Source organism: Akebia trifoliata, chromosome 13 (assembly GCF_017979445.1).
Source record: "Akebia trifoliata isolate Shusen 1 chromosome 13, ASM1797944v1, whole genome shotgun sequence".
In the NCBI taxonomy this organism is placed as follows: Eukaryota; Viridiplantae; Streptophyta; class Magnoliopsida; order Ranunculales; family Lardizabalaceae; genus Akebia; species Akebia trifoliata.
The window spans coordinates 28907493-28915850 of NC_141387.1; the positions used below are offsets into that span (position 1 = coordinate 28907493).

Consider the following 8358-nt stretch of genomic DNA (forward strand, 5'->3'; position numbering starts at 1 on the left):
GTTACAATCAGAAAAATTTGTGCACACACTCAAGATATTTCTAAAATGAGGAATAAAAAGAATTTCTGCTCAAATAGACCTTTGATTAGATTTTTGAAAATTAGGTATGATGGCATTATATGCAATAATTTTGAAGTTGTTATCTTTTAAAATGTTAGAATTTTCTGGGTATATTCACTACAAACCCTCACGAGTCAAACTCGTCCACTAAGGGTAACCTAAGGGTTCAAGGGCTTACTGTATAAGCTAAATGCAGTCGGGAACCTCACGAAAGAGGAGTTTACTTAGATTTAAGTTTTGCTCGGGACTAGCAAAATTGAGGTTTGGGGGTGTGATAAGGTCCCAATAATTTCACTTTGGGATCGTAATTTCACTAAAATTATCAATGTTTAAATGCTAGTTCCTTTAAAATAATAATGAATTATATTAAAATCTCAAATTAATGTAGCTAATAATAATTTGTTACTAATTTCATGTGAAAATGGTACATTCGAAAACCAACAAAAGTTGTAACAACTACTGTTACAATGTGCGAGCAAATAAAAAGAAACCAACCAAAGCTAAGCTGATTTGGATGCCACGTCACCGCACCGCGGCTAGGCATAACCACGCCACAGTCATCTCGAGGAGTTTGTCCTCGAGATTTGCACAAAAACTTCCAATTGTTTCGGTGGTTGTAACTGAATGGGTCCTTCGAATCAAATCATCCGCCAAATCAACCCAATTACCCGAATACGAATATTATAAATTGGAGGGTTGATTTCAGAGAAAATGGCTCTCTTCTTCTGTAATTTTTAAGATTCTTTCTTTGTAATTCTTTGTAATTTTCCTTTGGGAGAACTTTTGAGTGTAGTGAGAACATCAACAGTGATCCATTAGTACTTTCTGTAATTCTTTGGGAGCTATTAAATAAGGATTACAGTGCATCATCATCTTCTTCAACCATCTTCTTCTTTCTTTTATTATTTTCTGCAACTATAATTCTTGCAATGATTGGCTAAGTTCTCATTAGAGAAGTTAAGAAAGTCAGAGCAAATTCATCCCTCTAATGTAGTGTAGATTCTTACCTTGTTTGCATGTTTATTATTCTGAAAACTCTCCTCTGATTAAGGTAATCTAGTTTATATTTCTGATTCAACTTTGATAGTCATTACTTCGATAAGTTCAAGAACGGTTATGCTCTGTGAATAATCAGAATATAAGTTGGGCAATCTCGATCATATTAGGATTTTCATGAATAGCTTTCGATTACTTTCAAAGATTTAATTGCTCCACCTTCTGATCCATGAACAATGACTTGGTCCATGGATTGAGTTAATCTCAGAATTTATCGACACTATGGATTAATTGCAAAGGCTTGATTGACTTCTCTAATCTCTCTCTCTTAGAATTTCAATTTTTATTTTCTGTTTAGATTTCAATTTACAATTTGATTTCCATTTTAGTTTCTGCTACAACTCTGTTTTGTTTTCAAAACCAATCTGTTTTTGTTTCTAAACTCTGTTTTGGTTTTAATCCGAATAACCTTTTGAATCCCAACTATCCTTATGGAACGAATTCGACTTACCCAAACGATCGTCTAACAGACAGAGGGGAGAAATAACTTCTTAAATTCAGTCTTAGATGCATCATCTAGTATAGCAAGACTATGTATGAGAATTGGAAATGGGAGTAGCAATACAAGTATGATATGTTTTATTAAGTTAATTTAAATACCTTATAGTATCATTAATATAATGCTTGTCTAGATAAGTTTTCATTGACATATTTTTTTTGTTTTTGTTATATATTTTAACTCTTTAAATAGTTTCTAGCAACACTAGGAGGATAGGGCCTACGCGAGGCGTAGGTAATTTTGACGGGTTTGAGGCTGGCCAAAGGCCCCTGAAAGAAATTTTCCCAAGTGTATTTTCATAATTTAACTAATATTATGTAAAACCCTAGTTATTTCTTGGGTAATTAAATTTTTCATTTTGGTGAAAGGGTGCAATTTCTAACTGCAAGTTTTTTTCTTCATTGTGGAATTAGTGTGATCTGTGGACGTACCACAATCTAGAGGGAACCACCTAAAATTTCTCTGTTTTCTTTATGTGATTATATCTTGTGTTTGGTTTTTTCTATTTGTTTTCTTTTTTTGATTGAGCCATTTTCTTATCACTCTAGTTGTATCATGTTTTGATGGCATAAGGTAATGAATGTTTTAAATGATCTGCAGAACGTATTTAGCATTCCTAAGAAAATTGGGTGGTGGAACACTTCTTCATTGGTTTATCGTCAAATATTTTAGGCCTTGACGTCGTTGATAAAGGTGTTGAATGTTAGAGATGATAGCTAAAGAGGTAAGCTTAACCTTCATTAATGATATTTCTAGCTTTTGAAAATAAGGTCCTTTTTTTCCAATTAATTAGAGTATTTATATTTCTCATGGGGAATCAATATACCCAATGACAGGAGAGAGAAATATTCTTTCCTTAATTGATGATGTCATTTATGCTATATGTCAAACAGATGTTGGATTGTGATCAAATGGGGGGAGGGGGTAATAAAACATTATACCACTCTCTTAGTGAATGAATAAGAAAAGAACAAGTGCTTAATCCGACTATACGTCCTTATAACAAATTGCTCATTCAATGTCAAATCATTTGTGAGCAAATTTGATCTCTCTCTAAAACTTCAGCTTATAAAGAAAAGCGGGGAGGGGGGGGGGGGAAACTTTATACCTCACTCTCTTAAAAAATGAATACGAAAAGAACAAGTGCTTAATCGACTCTATGTCCTTATAACAAATCACTTATTCAATGTCATATCATTTGTGAGCGAATTTGATCTCTCTCTAAAACATCTGCTTGTCAAAAAAAGAGGGGGGGGGGGGCTGGGGTAATAAACTTTATACCACACTCTCTAAATAAATGAATAAGAAAAGAACAAGTGCTTAATCGACTCTACATCCCTATAACACATCCCTGATTCAATGTCAAAACTTTCACTTGGATGATGATTAAAAGATTAGAATTACAGTTTCAACAAAACTATCTGAGCTTGACATTGTATCAAAATGAAACAAAAAACATAAACAAAACTCTATGCTGGCGATGACTGCTAAAGTGTTACAAGATATATAATCGAAATGACAACAGAATTAACTACTATTATTGTACCATTGAAAGGACTTTTCTAAACTCAAACACGTAGCTGATATGGAAGGAAAAATATTCAGGTTATCTAGAGATGAGCACATGTTTCTGATCTATCTTCTTAGAGAATCCCTAGGAATTTCCTTCAACATTAGCATTTTTTCCTATTTTATTTGGTATTTTTTTAAGGGGCATTAAATACACCTTTGAAGGTATTTTGGGTAAGAAAATACATTTTGAAAGTGTAGTTAATCCACTTTAACCTGAGCCTTACGATACATGTTAAGAAAACCATCATAAAAACACCAAATTAAAATTTCTTTATGAAGAAATTATTAAAGGAAGAAAGAACTTTCCATATCAGCCACTATTCAATCAATCGAGTAATTCAAGGCTTTCAATCAATCGAACGGACGAAATAGGACGATATTCCCTAGGGAACCTTCTAGTGAATTAGCTGTACGATTGAATAGATGGCCGAATCCTTGTAACTGAAACCCTAAAACAAGATTATAAATACCCTTTTTTCTAAAGACTCATCCTCCCTAGCCGCTTCAAGCAAAGACAAGGAAAGGCGATCTTTGACAACAATGGCTACTCCTCTCTCTCCTTCAAATCGCTGGTAAGATGAGACTCCATTAGATCCCGAAGTATTTGATTTTGGAGTTTAATCTCTTGTTTGAAGATAGGATATAGTTTAACCATTTAAAATGAGATTTTATTTAACACTACTACACTTGTTTTATGATCCATCTACTCGGAGAATCCGTTGAAATTTCCTTGTAGTTTAGCATATTTCCTTATTTTAGAAGTAGCCTTTCAATTTTTTAAATAAAACCTAATTAATGTTCCAACCAATGGTACATATTTTTTAAGGAAATACTAGCTTCAACCCACATTTTAAAGGTCTCCATCAAACTGACAGTCGAGTTTTGAGGGATTCCAAAACAAGTTGTACAGCCTAATCCTTAGAAGATCTCTATTGGTCTCAAACTAGAACTGTTTGAGGTTTTCAATCAATTGAATGGCTGAATAGATGGTTGAAGCCTTGGAGCAGTAACCCTAAAAAGATGTTACAAATGCCCAATTTTCGGAAGACTCAATTTGTCTCGCCTTTGATTTTTTAGTTAGGGTGAGAATTCTTAACATCTCAAAGGCCAAATCTTTTGATTTTAGAGTTTAATTTCTTGTAGGAAGATAGGATACATTTTTATATTTCTTTCTTTTTCTGATCAATGCAGGAAAAAAGAAAATTGGAAAAAAAGAAAAAGGATGTTTACTGAAAGATTGACATGGATCAATGATTTACCTGACCTTGACATCCTCCAAGAGAGATTGCTGAAAAAAGATAATTCAAAGGGACCAGGGATTGTAATAGTAGAATATTTGGTGAGGTGGAATTGCGGAGTGTGGCAAGCCAGATCCACTAAGGATGCACGGGGAGAGAAATTTGGCGTCGAGATGCGAAGTTAGAGACCATCTTTATGATATGTGATGAGGTGTATGATTGGTTGCATGGATGAGTCGTTGTTTTTCATTATAACGATGAGTGGTTTAGGCTTGATTTATGAAACTGGTGGTCTTTCTTTTGGTTTTCGTGGAAGCACCATGAGAGCTGTAGGTGCTCCTCTAGGGTTCTGTTGTTAGTCTTCTTAATATTATTTCTCAAATTGGGTCTCATTTTTATGTTTTTCTTTGTATGTGCTACTACACAAATTTCCCAAACCGAATCTTGTAAATGGAAGCTCATTTGCATCGTCAAGACAGGCGCAATTCTCTGTTGTATAGTTGTTAATGGATATAAATAAGTCTTTAAGACCTTTTTTTCTTTTGTTGCTAAAACACCAATGCAATATGTTTTATTTTCTTGGTGTGTCTTCTACTGATCCAAACATACAAGAGTTATTTTGATTCCATAGCTAAAGAATCTAGAGAATAAGTCACCAAATTTCCCTCTGTGAACAAATTACCTCCCACTGAATACTCTTCAAAAGATGCAGGAAATCCCTTAGCCATTCTTAAAATATCCAGGCATGAACTATGGTGCGTGCAAAATATCTTCAGAAAACAAAGAAAAGAAGATAATTAGTAATTAATTTCATAAATTTGACGCAGAACTTTCCCAATGACTTAAAGGGACTTATAATCAATGAATTTTTACTTTGATTGAAGGATTTATAATTGAGATTAGACTTGAGAGAATTTTTGTAGAGATGACAGTTGGTTGAATTTCTATGCCTTCTGTTTGATCATGGAAATTAATTGCAGAAAGAGATGATTGAAGATAATTTGTTATCTGTTTAGAATACCATTTTTATCTAATTTATTATTACTACTTGATGGTGTTTGCTTACCTTGATAAGGTAATTTGGGTTTGTGAAACCAATCAGTCTTAGTTATTCTCTAATTATATTGCCCTTCTAATTTATTTTAGATCAAGCATTGACTCAATAGATAGATCGTAAAACATCATCCACCTAACCATGATATCTTCCCTCATCATAGACATGACATCTGTTCTTGGGTTGATTCTATGTATATTTATAATTGTTACAATGATAAAAAAAGGAAACATTACAGAAGGTTGAATGGGCTGTGATTACTTAAATCAAGGGTTGTTACCGACTGTGATTGCATAAATATAGGGACTGTTATGGTAACAATTAAAATATTATCCTTTTATAGATATCTAATGAGTTGGTGTATCTCATGCCTCCTTATAAGATGATGTACTCTTGTTCGATAGAAGTTTCGACATTGGAATAAAAAATTTCTGATAGAATTATGGAGAAAAAAGTCTACAAAGCGAACAAGTAGTTCAATGCAAAAGCATAATGAAAATAGAGGATAATGAAAATTTCTAAATTCATGCAAAGTGAAGAATAACGAAGGGACGTGGAAGCACTAGGCTCAATAGCCCTTCCAATGGAACCTGGGTTTTTATTGGGCCAATGAAGGCTTGAAAATAGGGGATTTAGAGGCTTCAAGATGGGAGCTTAAAGAGGTGAGCATGATCATGTACCATTTAGAGGCACGAGATACAGAGTTTAATCGCTAAAATTTCAGATATTTAATTGGTTTCCAAGGTTTCCAATAGGATTGGTCTCTTCCAATTAGACTTAAGCCAATTGAGGTCACTTAATTTGTGTCAAGATGATAATGGAAATTTAGTTAGGAGAAGTGAACAGGTGAGAAGGAATTTGGTTACCACAGTGTAAACTTGGAGAAGATAGACCATTAGAGAGAGATGGAATATTTTTATATGATCAATTTTGAAGAAGATGGGGTTTTCTTATCATTGGCTAGTATGGGAGATGTCAAGCAAGACTGATCAGCCAAAGTTGGAGTCTTATAAGGACTTATCTTCCTAGATCTCTAATTAAATAAGCAAGCCCATTTCAAAAAATAACTTCCCTTCTTCTAATTCTAATGGAAACAGTAAAGGAAAAGGACGGAAGGTCTGGAAAAAGTCTACAGTCCAATTCGATATGTAACTTTCAGCATGGAATGCAATAAGGATGAAATATTCAAATATAGGGAGATCAATATAGGAATTCATAAGTTTTGCGGTTTAATTGATGGACCCAATCCATGTGATGGCTCTAGTTCAGGTTTATAATGGTTTTTGAGTCTAATTAGTGATTTATTAATGTTCGTGCTGTCGCCTCCTGGATATTTTCAATTTGAAACATCATTTGTTTATATTGCAAACTTGGCTATGTTTAGGTCTTCGTTGTGGGCTGATTTGAGAAGGTTAAGGGACTACTTACAATCAGTGGGTGGTGTTTGGCGATTTTAATACTATCAGTGCATTCGTTAATGGATGACTTAATCAGTGCAATTGGGTCTCCTATCAATTATGCCTGCTTATGTCGGTTTCCCAGGGCTATTTTTGTTATTTACTTGTTGGAGAAGTGATTGCATTCTAAGGCTTAGGATGTGGATGTTGGAGGTAACTCTATGTATAGGGTAGTACTACGTTAAAAATGTCAAAACTGCAAAAAAAAAAATGTGGAATAGGGGAAGGTTTGGGAGGATTGAGAGCAGAAAAATGATGTCCAACGAAAGACTCCATGATATTCAGGTGCAAATCCGTATGAATCCTCTATATTGGAGTCTTGCATTTCAGGAGAAGAATGAATTTGCAGATGTAAATAAAGCATTCCCCATCGAGGAATCAGTCTTTATAGTGTTGATCTGCATAGGTTGAAGAGAATGCCAAGAAGGGAGAGCAACATAAATTGAATAAAGCCAGCTTATGATGAAAGAGACGATGGACTACATTTAATGTTCAAATAATGGGTGCTATGATCATTTTTGGCCAAGCATGCAAGAGAATTCATCAATAAAACTTTTTGTACAAGAGTGTTTAGGATGAAATAGGGAATTAGGACCAGTATTAGGTCTTCCAAATTATTAGACAAATTTGCACTTGTTCATCAGCCAACCAAGGAGCATAGTACTCGATTCAAGCATTACAACTTGGCAAAGAAAATCAGAATATCTATGTGACTAAAAACAAATATACCAGCAGCCCACACCACGCTTTACTTGTCTTTAAATTAAAGTGTATCCACCACCTGCCAAACCTGGATCGACAATGCTACAGCCATCAACATTGTGTTGAAATAATAAACTTGATTTATTATACGTTGTCTCTAGAATTTTCTTTTATTTACTAGTCTCTAGAAATACTCTTGTACTTTCTAGAACATTCATTTATTAATTGGTATATAGGAGGTATTTAGAATAATCTAAGTCATTTAATGGTGTATCTAGAATTGTCTATAAAGTCCTATAAATAGAGATGTTCTCCCACCATTTTGTATCAACTAAAAAAAATCAAGTTGAGTTCAATAATAAAAAACCTCTTCCATCAAAATATTCTCTCCAATCTTCTCTTTAATTTTTTCAACAAAGTGGTATCAGAGCAGCAAGGTTAATGAAGAAAAATGGCAAGTAAAGGAATGGTCCCCTTCCAAGTTCCAATACTCACCAAGAGCAACTATGACAATTGGAGTATCAAGATGAAGGCGCTACTGGGAGCTCAAGATGTTTGGGAAGTTGTCGAGAAAGGCCATAAGGAACTAGACGATGTTGCTCTTTTCCAAATCCAATGGGAAGCCTTGAGGGATTTAAGAAAGAAAGACAGGAAAGCTCTTACCTCATCTATTAAGCAGTGGATGAAGATGCATTCGAGAAGATCTCAAATGCAACTGCG

General features: G+C 34.2%; 1 long non-coding RNA gene across 1 annotated transcript; it reads left to right on the forward strand.

The window, feature by feature from the left end:
- The first annotated feature begins 3635 nt into the window (after positions 1–3635).
- LOC147388219 (uncharacterized) lies at positions 3636–4910 on the forward strand. The gene is made up of 2 exons (XR_015171438.1): positions 3636–3759; positions 4379–4910. It is a non-coding gene; the product is annotated as an uncharacterized LOC147388219 (long non-coding RNA).
- The last annotated feature ends 3448 nt before the right edge of the window (positions 4911–8358 follow it).